This window comes from Rhinoderma darwinii, chromosome 1 (assembly GCF_050947455.1).
Source record: "Rhinoderma darwinii isolate aRhiDar2 chromosome 1, aRhiDar2.hap1, whole genome shotgun sequence".
NCBI classification, from domain to species: domain Eukaryota; kingdom Metazoa; phylum Chordata; class Amphibia; order Anura; family Rhinodermatidae; genus Rhinoderma; species Rhinoderma darwinii.
The window spans coordinates 649,377,429-649,392,122 of NC_134687.1; the positions used below are offsets into that span (position 1 = coordinate 649,377,429).

At 43.7% G+C, this 14,694-nt stretch overlaps 1 pseudogene; it reads right to left on the bottom strand.

Moving 5' to 3' along the window:
- Positions 1–14,694, bottom strand: part of LOC142698297 (uncharacterized) — a 617,727-nt pseudogene that overhangs the window by 147,430 nt on the left and 455,603 nt on the right.

Sequence of the window (14,694 nt, forward strand, 5' to 3'; positions counted from 1 at the left end):
TCTGTCTTGCACCTATTGAGCGTAGGGACCATTGCCCAGTTGTACGCCGTCGCTTAGGACTTGCCGTGCAAGTAGGCAGGGACTGAGTTGCGGGTAGACTAGGGTTCACCTGTCCGTCTCCCTACCCCGATTCATTACATAATCACAGGCCCTATGCCTTTTCTACCCTAGTCCCTGACTCGACTATGGACCCCCTTGAGGCCCTGGCTCAGCAAATGCATGGTCTCTCCCCCTTCTGTAATTTTGGGTTTAATCCACGGTTCTCCGTTTCACCTGGTGGTTCCAACAATCCCGAGGTAGATGTAGTTCATCGGGAACTGTGCACAGTCTGGGCCCAGGTTCAGATGAACCTTGAGGCATCCCAGAGCATCCAATAGACTCAGGCAGATAAAAGACGTTCAACTAACCCCCTGTTTGTGGTCGGGGATCTGGTGTGGCTGTCTTCTAAAAATTTGCGCCTTAAAGTTCCGTCCAAGAAATTTGCTCCCCGGTATATAGGGCCGTACAAAATCATCGAGGTCCTTAACCCTGTCTCCTTCCGGCTGGAGCTACCCCCGTCTTTTCAGATACACAATGTGTTCCAGGCCTCCCTCTTGAAAAGCTGCTCCCCGTCCTTGGCTGCTTCGGTCCCTGTTCTCACTCCTGAAGGGGTAGAATTCGAGGTAGCCAAGATTGTGGACAGCAGGATGGTCCAAGGCTCCCTCCAGTACCTGGTCCATGGAAAGGATACGGGCCTGAGGAGAGGACTTGGGTACCCGCCCGGGATGTTCATGCCGGTATATTGCTCAGGAAGTTCCATCTTCGGTTCCCCATCAAGCCAGGACCACCTAGGAAGGGTCCAGTGGCCCCTCATAAAAGGGGGGGTACTGAAAAGGGTTTGCCAGACACAGGTTCTGTGTCGACGCCCAGGGTTAATCAGCCTTCATTAGCACCAAGGCCTGCTAGAGTGACGCGATCTGTTACCACTCAGGCTAGCAGGCTGAGGAGAGGGAGAACCTATCACAGCCTGGCCTGACAGTTCTAGCTCCCGCCCTTGGTCTATTTATACCCTCACTTGCAGTTGTTCCTTGCCTGTTATTGTCTTCTTTCCTGGCTCTGCGTTTCCTGCTATTTTCCTGATTGACCGCTGTTTGATATTGACCCTGACCTGACTGACGATTCTCCTGCTCTGATTTTGCTACCACGTACTCTCCTGGTTTGACTCGGCTCGTCCACTCTGCCTGTTGTTCACAGTATTGCCGTGGGCAACTGCCCCAACTTCCCCCTTTGCTTCTGTGTGCCCTTGTCTTGTGTTGTCTGTCTTGCACCTATTGAGCGTAGGGACCGTCGCCCAGTTGTACGCCGTCGCTTAGGACAGGCCGTTCAAGTAGGCAGGGACTGAGTTGCGGCTAGACTAGGGCTCACCTGACCGTCTCCCTACCCAGATTCATTACAATTGCAGTGTCTTAGTGCCTGTCCGTGTAAAACGGACAGGAATCTGCTAGGCCATGTTTCTGGCATGACCTAGCAGGTCTTTATTAGGCCCCCGGCTGCCATAGAATACACCGGATTTCTGCAATCATGCGCAGGGTGCCGGTGGGTTGAGAGAGGGAGCTCCCTCTCTCCAAAACCACTCAGATGCGGCGCTCGCTATTGAGTTACGCATCTGAGGGATTAAGCGTGTGAGATCGATACTGATATCGATCTCACTCGTTAGAGCAGGGATCGTGAAAAGATGGCCACTAACGGGTTAAACAGCCAATAAGAGTGTTTGTTTATTTGTTTTTTGGGTGGAATTAGCCGGGATCTGCCAAACACCCAAATTATATTTACCGGAGGTCAACTGTGACCGGGATCTATGAAGGAAAAATATTGTGGATGTAAGGAAGAAAAGAAGAGCCTGGTTTACTTACAAAGCAGAGAAGCTGAATTGTCACCATGAACCTCGCTTCTTATTACAGTATTCATAAATTCCCCACACTGCAGGAGAATCCAGAGTGACAGTAAGGACAATGTAAACTTGTTGTTTTTAACATAATGGACACGCCGCACAGTCCCCCCTGTAAATAGCTCCACACAGCCCTCCTTGTAAATATCTCCACACTGCACCCTTGTAAATAGCTCCACACTGTCCCTTTTGTAAATAGCTCCACACTGCCCCCCTTGTAAATAGCTCCACACTGCCCCCCTTGTAAATAGCTCCACACAGACCCCCTTGTAAATAGCTCCACACAGCCCCCTTGTAAATAGCTCCACACAGCCCCCCCTTGTAAATAGCTCCTCACAGCCCCGCCTTGTAAATAGCACCACACAGCCCCGCCTAGTGAATAGCTCCACAAACCCCCCCTTGTAAATAGTGCCACACTGCAAAATGCAAACAGAGTGGCGAGTGGTAGCCTACTGCTACCTCTCGGCTCTGCCTGATGTGACTCACTGAGGTCATGTGACGGAGGTCCTCTTCCGACTGGGGTCGGTGATGGCCCAGAGTGGACCAGTCCAGTCACTTGACCTGAGTCACCTGACCTCATGTTGCACCCTACTATTCCTTTGCACTGCGCATGAACATTTTGGCGCATGCACAGTGCAAAGTTCCGGGAGAATGCAGAAAAATCTCAAGCTGTGCTTTTTTTCTGCCGGACGCAAGGGACGGCAGAAAAAAACACCCATTTTTGTGGACTGCCCGTAAATTTACGGGCGGTTAGCAACCGGTCTGAGCTTAAGACAGAATCACATTAGAAAGGTTAATTACCTTTAGTTGGTCCTTGGTTTCTTGTTCCTGAGATCCTTTCCTCAATCTGGAGCTCTGGTTTTTCTGCTTTCTCCATCTTTTGGTCCTGGACCGTGCCCCCAATTGGGGCGTTTGCCTAAAAAACATCCACCGGAGGAGCCATCATTTGAAGATGTATAGGCTGAGCTTTATCTCTATCTTGCCCTATTAGGGCGCAACTGATTCCATTTGAATACACTATTATTACGTTGGAAATTTTGTGTTTTACATTTTTGGATATCGTGTTCCCAATTCTGAAAATCCAATCAGACAAAGGGTATACCCTGCCCCAAGGAGGAGTAGAATTGGTTACCTGGTCAATGGCACAATGGTACGATCTTTTTGCGTCCCAGCATTTGAAACACAATCCTGCCAGAGATAGGGGGAGGTGGGGAGAGCGGGAAGCAGTGGAAAGAAGAGGCATATAATATATGACATCATATTCTACAGGGAGGCGGAGGGGAGATAACCAAGTGTTCTGTGTACAATATATGACACTAGGGATAAACACCGGAAACATTGTCATGTGACTGCATATGAGACTGGCATATAGAGGCATTTCAGCTACAGACAGTATATTGGTAAGAGACCATTCTTACTGCAATTAAACCATCTGCAGACAATTTTTAAAGGCTGAAAAGGCCTCTATCCACTTGTACAACACAGATTTTACCCTTGCTGCTTTTTCTGACGTCTTTTGGAAAATCAGTTCAGGGTCAGGGCTCAAAATGTAGGATTCAGCTTCTGATTAGTGACAGAGCTGTTGGGTAGGGCTCTATGAGCAGCAAATTGCTTTACAAAAAGAGACAGGTATGATCCAAGTTTTCTAAGAAGTACAGAAATTGCTATTTTCCTGGGAACACTGCAGCATGATTCATTTCAGTTATTTTACAGTTTTATGAGACAGGAAAGGCACAAAGTGAAACTGAAGGAGTCCATGTGGAAGGTTTTTATTTTCTCTCTCTTTATAAAATGCTTCACTGTGAACCTGTGTGGGGAAACCCCATTGGATTTCAAGTCCAACACCTTAACCTCTTAGCCATCACAGCTTATACTACATTCCTTTTCTCTGAAATCTTTTGGGAACTTTGGATCAGGGGCAATGCCTCAAACGTTGGATCAGGCTTTTGATTGGTAAGGGAGACCTCCTCTTTTGTCTGCATTTTTCTTGAAGCGACTTACAGCTTTGACAATTGCCTCTTTTGCCTTCTTTTAAATGTGTAGAAAGTCAGCATGGTACATATTAGCTTCTGGGACCTTAGATAACGTTGGGACTGGAAGAGGAACTTTCAGATGTTGCCCATAGACCAGAAAGAAAGGAGATTATTGCGTAGATTTCCCAGTATGATTATAAATTCTGCCCTCGGAAGGAGACTGGTTCAATCATCTTGCAGGGAGATGAAATACATAAACATATATAATATATACACTGCGACACACACCTATACACACATATATACACTGTGACACGAAAACACACACTTCCCTCCTCTGCTGGATTTCTCTCACAGAGGATGGTGGTGGGCACACCTCAGTAATCTGACCGTTATTAGGACAACTTCCTAGGGTAGACTCCTACACCTAAAAGGGGTTGCCCAATTTTAATTTGTTTTATTAATTTATTTATAGGACATCATACAGATTTCTAATATATATGTATTTAAAATGTGGATCACATACCTTTTTTTATACCAGTGTGTTTGCCTTTGTCTAAAATAAATGGTATAGCCCACAGATTAGTCCATAGAAACTCACCCTTAGAACAGCTGAATGGACTAAGGGTATGTGCACACGCACTAATTACGGATGTAATTGACGGACGTATTTCGGCCGCAAGTAGTGGACCGAACACAGTGCAGGGAGCCGGGCTCCTAGCATCATACTCATGTACGATGCTAGGAGTCCCTGCCTCGCTGCAGGACAACTGTCCCATACTGTAATCATGTTTTCAGTACGGGACAGTTGTCCTGCAGCGAGGCAGGGACTCCTAGCATCGTACATAACTATGATGCTAGGAGCCCGGCTACCTGCACTGTGTTCGGTCCGGGACTTGCGGCCGAAATACGTCCGTCAATTACGGACGTAATTAGTGTGTGTGCACATACCCTAAAGATGGCGGCAGTCATGTGACGCCTGGTATTCAGGTAACACTGTCCAGGTATATAACAGGTGAATTATAGTTTATTGGGGAGCAGAAGTTCTAAAGTATTTCTACCTCCAGCAACATCTCCTCATCATGTCCATCATGTCTGTGAGGAGCCGCTCTTACATTCTTCTCCAGTCTCCTCTGTGTGTTGTTTTTTTTTTTATAAATATTTAAACTTTATTAACATCATAACAACATCCCCTAGAGACAGGCGGCCATTTTATAAATCATCTAGAGACAGTGAATACAGGCAGTAAAGTAGTTGTTTATCATTATTCCGCCATTACTCCTATCCACTTATCGCATGGATGACTTCTATGAGGCCTCAACACATGTATGTCATGTAACCAAACTGCAAGGGGTCACATGATGTCTGTGTGGGGTCACATGATGTGTGTGTGGGGGGGTCACATGACTGACGCCATGTTTAGTAATATTCAGTTAGCCTGTGGATACATTACTCAGAACTAATCTGTGGGCTGTACCATTCTACTATGACAGGGGCCACATGCACTATAAGAAATGTGTGTGGGCAGAATCTATAATACATTTATATTAGAAAACTGTATTATTTCCTATTCTACAAACAAGTAAAACATTTTATAAAAACTGGATAACCCCTTTAAATGCTGTTATTTTTTTCAGTTGGCTTTGCATGGTCTCTATAGTCAGAATACATGTGACTAGTGATGGAACATGGGCAGTGGTATAAAGTTTGGGTAACATGTCTTTGGTTGAACACATATTCACAATATTGAAAGGACAATACACTGTTGAGAGTCAGGATCACCTGTTTACTAGACCCGGCACTTTACCCAAATAATCCACAGCGTCGTATTTATGTGCTAATAAAGCTTCATTCTCTTTAACATAACAGAAACTATTCTTAATCTGGGGGCAAACTATTGGTTTCCCTTAGAAGACTGCAAAAATGTATAGATAAATATTAATAATATATAATTTTTCAGATTTATTCTTTGAGGAATGAATTGAAAACCCATAGTGTGGATAACGGTGGGGGATATATCTCATAAAATTGGCTTATTTGCGGATGATGTGCTCATTGCTTTATCTGACCCTGAGACATCTCTATTAGAGGTCACTAAGATATTGGAGGCTTTTAGTGCAGTTTCGTATTATAAGCTTAATGTTACTAAGTCTATGGTTTTGAGTATGAATATTTCTCGTCGTCTTTTGGACTCTCTCCGGAAGAAATTTCCGTTTGTTTGGGTTGAGCACTCTTTCTCATACTTAGGAATACAACTTACCTACCCCACCTCTCTTTTATATAAATATAATTATATACCATTGGTATCTGCGATAGAAGCAGACTTATCGAAGTACATGAAGTTTGAGGCATCATGGGTAGGGAGAATCTCTGCGGTTAAGATGATGATCCTCCCAAAAATACTATATCTATTTAGAAATTTACCTATTCTGCTATCGGTATCTTATCTTAAAAGACTCCAAGGTATAATTAATAAATATATATGGAAAAACTCCCGCCCTAGAGTAGCTGCGGAGGTATTATACCAGCCAATTGTTAAAGGGGGTTTGGGTCTCCCGAACTTGGCTCATTATTATTATGCAGCAATTTTGGATCAAACCAGAATGTGGAAGACTAAAGTTCCTATGAAACATTGGATTTCTATGGAAAAGGAATTACTTGATGGATCTTCTGTGGGCTTGAAAAAACAAGTGGTTTGTATATCAAGTGGAGTTCCAAAAACCGGAGTTCAAAAGAGGAGTTAAAGCCCCAGTAAGTACTCTTTTTCTTTTTGCATTAACAACTGTTCGCTGTTTTTTTGTAACTGGGATAATGGCCAGCAAGATTGGAGGTTTTCTTCAGTGCACAGTTTGCCATATGTATGCTCGACTGGAGCCACAGTTCCAGGGTGAATACCTCTGTGGCAGATGTGAGCATGTTGTTCACCTGGAAGCTCGTATTAGAGATCTGGAGGAGCAAAATGCAACACTGAGGAGGATAGACAATCTTAAGCGAAGCATGCTGCTCACGGAGCATGCATTTAGTGAGTTAGAACTGGAGGGTGAAGACATGGGTGAGCAGGATCAGGTAAGTAGCTGGGTTAATGTAGTTAGGGGCAGTAGAAAGGGGTCAAAGAAAAGGAAGGCCGATCCGGTTTCTGACATTCCAACCAAAATTGCCAAGTTGGGTGATGATGCGAGGGTGTCAGTCTCAGAAATGGCAGCCCTAGTGGATACTGATCTCCCTAACAGCCGGGAGAACAGCCCATCTAGTAGTCGGCGGGATGGTAATGCAGGTAAGCCAAGACAATTAATAGTCATAGGGGATTCTATAATCAGGAAGACGGATAGAATAATTTGTCGCCAAGACCACCTCAACCGAATGGTTTGCTGTCTCCCTGGTGCCAGGGTTCGGCATGTGGTGGAACGGGTGGACAAATTGCTGGGAGGGGCTGGTGATGATCCAGCTGTCGTGGTCCATGTCAGTACCAACGACAGAATAAATGGTAGGTGGAGGAGCCTTAAGAATAATTTTAAAGAACTAGGCTACAAGCTGAAGGGAAGGACCTCCAAGGTTGTATTCTCAGGAATACTGCCTGTGCCATGCGCATCACAGGAAAGACAGCGGGAGCTCAGGGAGTTAAATGCATGGCTTAAGTCTTGGTGTAGAGGAGAAGGTTTTGGGTTCCTAGTGCACTGGGCTGACTTTTCATTGGGGTACAAACTGTATTCTGCAGATGATTTGCACCTAAATGGAAGGGGGTCCGCTGTGCTGGGGGAGAGAATTCTAGCTGGGGTGGTGGAGTATTTAAACTAGGGCTGAGGAGGGAGGTCAATGTAGAAAAAAAAGGGGTAGCCAGGTTAGAGGGGTCAGACTATATTGGTGGGGGGAGAAACAGAATGTGGGGAGAGGACTAGGCAACAAGATAAGGAGATCCTTTCGTTACAAAACAGCAGTGTAAATAAAAATGCCCAAATAATGTCAAATCACATTTCTGATAATAAAAGTGAAAAACTGACAGGCAGGTTAAAGTGTATGTTCACAAATGCCAGAAGTCTAGCAAGCAAAATGGCGGAGCTGGAGGCCTTGATACTGGAAGAAAATATAGATATAGTTGGTGTTGCTGAGACATGGCCAGACTCTTCACATGACTGGGCTGTAAATCTACAGGGTTTTACACTGTTTCAGAAAGACAGGACAAATAGGAAAGGTGGTGGTGTATGTCTGTATGTGAGAAATGATATGAAGGCGAGTGTGAAAGAGACAATAGTGGGTGAATACTGTGAAGAGGTTGAAACCTTGTGGGTGGAACTAGAAAGGGAGGTAAACACTGAAAAAATTACTTTTGGTGTAATCTATAGACCCCCCAATATAACTGAGGAGATGGAAGTTCAGCTATATAAACAGATGGAGAGGGCTGCACAGGCGGGTACTGTAGTGATAATGGGAGATTTTAATTTCCGGGATATTAATTGGTGTCATGGTTCAGCTTCAACTGCAAAGGGGAGACATTTCCTCAACCTGTTGCAGGAAAATTTTATGGGCCAGTTTGTGGAAGACCCGACTAGAGGTGAAGCTCTGTTGGATCTGGTCATTTTTAATAATGCAGATCTTGTTGGGAATGTCAATGTTCGTGAAAACCTCGGTAACAGTGATCATAATATAGTTACATTTTACCTATACTGTAAAAAACAAACGCAGGCTGGGAGGGCAAAAACATTTAATTTTAAGAAAGCCAAATTCCCCAGGATGAGGGCTGCAATTCAGGATATAGACTGGGAAGAACTAATGTCATATAATGGGACAAATGATAAATGGGAGATTTTCAAATCTACTTTGAGTTATTATAGTGCAAAATTTATTCCTATATGTAACAAGTATAAACGACTCAAAATAAGCCCCACATGGCTTACACCTTCTGTGAAAGGGGCAATACATGACAAAAAAAGGGCATTTAAAAAATACAAATCTGAGGGTACATCTGCAGCCTTTGTAAAATATAAAGAGCTTAATAAAATCTGTAAAAATGTAATAAAATTAGCAAAAATACAAAATGAAAGGCAGGTGGCCAAGTATAGTAAAACCAATCCCAAAAAATTCTTCAAGTATATAAATGCTAAAAAGCCAAGGTCTGAACATGTAGGACCCCTAGATAATGGTAATGGGGAGTTGGTCACAGGGGATCAAGAGAAGGCAGAGTTACTAAATGGGTTCTTTAGCTCTGTATATACAACTGAAGAAAGAGCAGCTGATGTAGCCGGTGCCAGTGCTGTTAATATATCAGTTGATATACTGAATTGGATGAATGTAGATATGGTCCAAGCTAAATTAAATAAAATAAATGTGCACAGGGCCCCGGGACCAGATGGGTTACACCCTAGAATTCTTAAAGAGCTTAGTTCAGTTATTTCTGTCCCCCTTTTCATAATATTCAGAGAATCTCTAGTGACTGGTATAGTGCCAAGGGACTGGCGCAGCGCAAATGTGGTGCCTATTTTCAAAAAGGGCTCTAGGTCTTCCCCGGGTAATTATAGACCAGTAAGCTTAACATCCATCGTGGGGAAAATGTTTGAGGGGCTATTGAGGGACTATATACAGGATTATGTGACAAAAAATAGTATTATAAGTGACAGCCAGCACGGTTTTACTAAGGACAGAAGTTGTCAAACTAACCTAATCTGTTTTTATGAAGAGGTAAGCAGAAGCCTAGACAGAGGGGCCGCTTTGGATTTAGTGTTTTTGGACTTTGCAAAGGCATTTGACACTGTCCCCCATAGACGCCTAATGGGTAAATTAAGGACTATAGGTTTAGAAAATATAGTTTGTAATTGGATTGAGAATTGGCTCAAGGACCGTATCCAGAGAGTTGTGGTCAATGATTCCTACTCTGAATGGTCCCCGGTAATAAGTGGTGTACCCCAGGGTTCAGTGCTGGGGCCACTATTATTCAACTTATTTATTAATGATATAGAGGATGGGATTAATAGCACTATTTTTATTTTTGCAGATGATCCCAAGCTATGTAATATAGTTCAGTCTATGGAAGATGTTCATGAATTGCAGGCAGATTTAAACAAACTAAGTGTTTGGGCGTCCACTTGGCAGATGAAGTTTAATGTAGATAAATGTAAAGTTATGCATCTGGGTACCAACAACCTGCATGCATCATATGTCCTAGGGGGAGCTACACTGGTGGATTCACTTGTTGAGAAGGATCTGGGTGTACTTGTAAATTATAAACTCAATAACAGCATGCAGTGTCAATCAGCTGCTTCAAAGGCCAGCAGGATATTGTCGTGTATTAAAAGAGGCATGGACTCGCGGGACAGGGATGTAATATTGCCACTTTACAAAGCATTAGTGAGGCCTCCTCTAGAATATGCAGTTCAGTTCTGGGCTCCAGTTCATAGAAAGGATGCCCTGGAGTTGAAGAGAAGTGGATGATATTTCTCGTCAGAACGCCCAGCTAGTAAAAGTAGTAAAAACGCCCCGATGTACGCACATAATACACGCCCACTTGGACTTTTACTTTAAACACGCCCACTTGGACTTGTGCAAGCCTCATTTGCATAAATACAAAAATGGTCATAACTTGGCAAAAAATGCTCGTTTTTTAAAAATAAAAACGTTACTGTAATCTACATTGCAGCGCCGATCTGCTGCAATAGGAGATAGGGGTTGCAAAATCTGGTGACAGAGCCTCTTTAAAAGATTCCACTCATCTGATCAGGGACATACGTACATTAAGCATTAATCCCACAACATCACCTATATGTTTTTTGACAGCTGACGTTACTGCACTTTATAGCAACATCCCTCACGATAAGGATTTAGAAGTGATTGAATCAGTCCTAGTCTCCAACACTGAGATGCCCACTACACAGACTGTTTTTAATGAACTGTATAGAATTTATTCTCAAACATAATTCTTTTCGTTTTGGAAACAGCTATTAATAATAATAATCTTTATTTATATAGCGCCAACATATTACGCAGCACTTTACAATTTAGAGGGGACATGAAACAAACAATATCAGACATTACATAGTGACAAAGTTCATTTACAATTCAAATCTGGGGAGTGAGGACCCTGCTCGCAAGAGCTTACAATCTATGGGGAAATAAGGGAGACACAAAGTGTAACCGTGTTTGTTCCGTACAATGGTCCGGTCATTTTTATACACATGCGGTGGTAACATAAAGCTGCATGAGCCGGTCACCAGCCAGTATCCGTGTATGACGGACATGAAGAGAAGGAGTGTGAGGGAATCTTATTCTGATGACTAATCTAAATGGAGGGCCATGGAAAGGAGTCAGATTAGGGAATGTTATAGGCCTGTATAAATAGATGTGTTTTCAGGGCACGTTTAAAACTGTGGATATTGGGAATTAATCTGATTGTCTAGGGTAGCGCATTCCAGAGGACTGGTGCAGCACGAGAGAAATCCTGGAGATGGGAGTGGGAGGTTCGGATTATGGAGGATTTTAATCTAAGGTCGTTGGCAGAACGTAGAGCCCGAGTAGGGTGGTAGACAGAGATGAGGGAGGAGATGTAAGGAGGCGAAGCACTGTGGAGAGCTTTGTGGGTGAGAGTAATAAGTTTGAATTTTATTCGGAAGGGGATGGGCAACCAGTGCAGTGACTGGCACAGATTAGAGGCGTTGGTGTAGCGGTTGGTCATAAAGATGAGCCTGGCTGCTGCATTGAGGATAGATTGGAGAGGGGAGAGTTTAGTGAGGGGAAGACCGACTAGTAATAAGTTACAGTAGTCAAGACGAGAGTGAATCAGAGCAACAATGAGAGTTTTGGCAGTTTCCTCCGTAAGAAAAGAGCGGATTCTGGAGATGTTTTTGAGGTGAAAATGACAGGAGCGTGAAAGTGATTGTATGTGAGGAGTAAAGGAAAGATCTGAGTAAAAAATAACCCTGAGACAGCGGGCGTGCTGCTTAGGAGTTATGATAGTGCCACACACAGAGATGGAGACATCAGGTTTAGGGAGGGAAGTAGATGGTGGGAACACAAGGAGCTCAGTTTTAGAAAGATTCAGTTTCAGATAGAGAGAGGACATGATGTTAGAGACAGCGGACAGACAATCACTGGTGTTCTGTATTAGAGCAGGGGTGATATCACGGGAAGAGGTATATAATTGGGTGTCATCAGCGTAGAGATGGTACTGGAAGCCAAATCTGCTGATGGTTTGTCCAATAGGAGCTGTGTAGAGAGAAAAGAGCAGCGGACCTAGGACTGATCCCTGAGGAACCCCGTTATCAAGGGGAAGAGGAGAAGAAGTGGAACCAGCAAATGACACACTGAATGAGCGGTCAGAGAGATAGGAGGAAAACCAAGAGAGAGCCGCGTCCTTAAGGCCAATAGAGTGGAGCATGTTAAGTAGGAGTTTGTGGTCTACAGTGTCAAAGGCTGCAGAGAGATCCAAAAGAATCAGGAGAGAGGATTTACCGTCCGATTTAGCCGCCAAGAGATCATTTGAGACTTTAGTAAGGGCAGTTTCTGTGGAGTGTAGAGTGCGGAAACCAGATTGTAAGGGGTCAAGAATGGAGTTAGCAGAGAGATAGCGGATAAGGCGAGAGTAGACCAAGCGTTCCAGGAGTTTGGAGATGAAGGGCAGATTAGAGACTGGTCGGTAGTTGGCAGCGCTGGATGGGTCAAGAGTTGTTTTTTTCAATAATGGGTTTATAATGGCATGTTTAAAAGCGGAGGGAAAGATACCAGAGGAAAGAGAGAGGTTAAATATTTTAGTGAGGTGACCAGTGACAGCTGGGCAGAGGGACTGGAGGAGGTGTGAGGGGACAGGATCACTAGGGCAGGTAGTAGGACGAGAAGAAGAGAGGAGCCTCGAGACTTCTTCAGTTATTGGGTCAAATGCTGAGTGTGAAGAAGAGGGAGTGCGGGGGGGAAGGGGATCGATGTTACTAGGGAACTGGGAGATAATATAATGGCGGATGTTGTCAATTTTAACTTTAAAATAATTGGCCAGGTCTTCAGCACTGAGATCTGTGATTGGCGTCTGCACTTTAGGACTAAGGAGGGAGTGAAAAGTATCAAAGAGGCGTTTTGGATTATTAGATAGTGTGGAGATGAGAGAAGTGAAGTAGACTTGTTTGGCGCGGTGAAGGGCAGAGTTGTAAGTTTTGAGCATAAATTTGTAATGGAGGAAATCTGCATCCAAATGCGATTTTCTCCACAGTCGTTCGGCACATCTCAAGCACCGCTAAAGAAAGCGGGATTGAGGCGTGTGCCAGGGTTGTCGTCGTCTTTGTCGGGTGGTTCGGAGTGTAGTGGGGGCTGCTTCATCCAATGCATTTTTGAGAGTGTTATTGTAAAGTTTGGCAGCCAGATTGGGACAGGAGAGGGAAGAGATAGGGGACAATGAGGACTGTAGACTGTCTATGAGTTTCCCAGTGTTAATGGCATGTAGATTTCTGTATGTCTGATACGTAGGGATGACCTGAGGAGGCAGAGAATATTTGATAGTAAAGCAGAGAAGATTGTGGTCAGAAAGCGGGAGAGGAGAGTTAATAAAGTCAGAAACTGAGCAGAGCCGGAAGAAGACCAGGTCAAGAGAATGCCCGTCTTCATGTGTAGGAGAGTTAGTAAGTTGTGACAGACCTAGGGACGAGGTTAAAGATAGAAACTGGGAGGCAGATGAGGAGATTGGGTTATCAATGGGGATGTTGAAGTCACCCATGATGAGAGTGGGTGTTTCAGAGGATAGAAATTGTGGAAGCCAGGCAGCAAAATGATCCAGGAATTGGCGGGGTGAGCCCGGGGGGCGGTAGACAACTGCCACTCGGAGGGGAAAAGGGTGAAAGAGTCTGAGGGTGTGGACTTCAAAAGAGGGAAATGTGGAGTGAGGGGACCGGGGGAATGACCTGGAAAGTGCAGTGTGGGGAAAGAAGTATACCTACTCCGCCACCCTGCCTGTTCTCAGGTCTGGGGGCATGAGAGAACTGGAGACCACCATAAGATAGAGCAGCAGGGGAAGCAGTGTCGCAGCTATTACAATCAAACGACAGAAAGTACCATGGGTTCACATTTTGCGCCATCATATGCTAATTTGTATATGGGAACTTTTGAGGAGGAATATATTTATTTTAAACAATTCTTTTAAAAGTAACATAGTTTTATATAAACGTTTTATTGATGATCTCTTCTTTGTTTGGAAGGGTAGTCAGGATGGAGCTATAGCATTTATTGAATATCTCAATTGTAATAATTTTGGTTTAAATTTTACCCATATCTTTTCTGCTGATTCTATAGACTTCTTAGATTTAACCATCAGATTCGATAGACGTTTTAATTTTATCACAAAAACACACTTTAAATCAGTTGATGTCAACAGTTATGTTGACTTCAAAAGTGCCCATTACCCCCATGGATAAAAAAATTTACCTTTTGGGCAATTCAGAAGGGTCAGAAAAAACTGTACTATTGACACCAATTTCATTGAGGAATGTAATGTATTAGATAAAAGGTTCTAAGAATGAAACTTTCCTCCCAAACTGATTAAAGAGGCACGCTACAATGCGGCTAAACTGACACAAGAACTATGCATTGAACAAATACGTAAGAAAGATGAGACTAAGAAAATTAACACTAATTTATTTACTACTTTTAAATAGTGGCAATAAAGCTGTCAGGAGCATTCTATGCAAACACTGGCACATCCTTAACCCCTTCCTGCCACAGCCCTTTTTCAGATTTTCATTTTTTCCTCCCCACCTTCAAAAAGCCATAACGCCTTTATTTTTCCGTCGATATACTACTATGAGGGCTTTATTTTTGCGGGACAAGTTG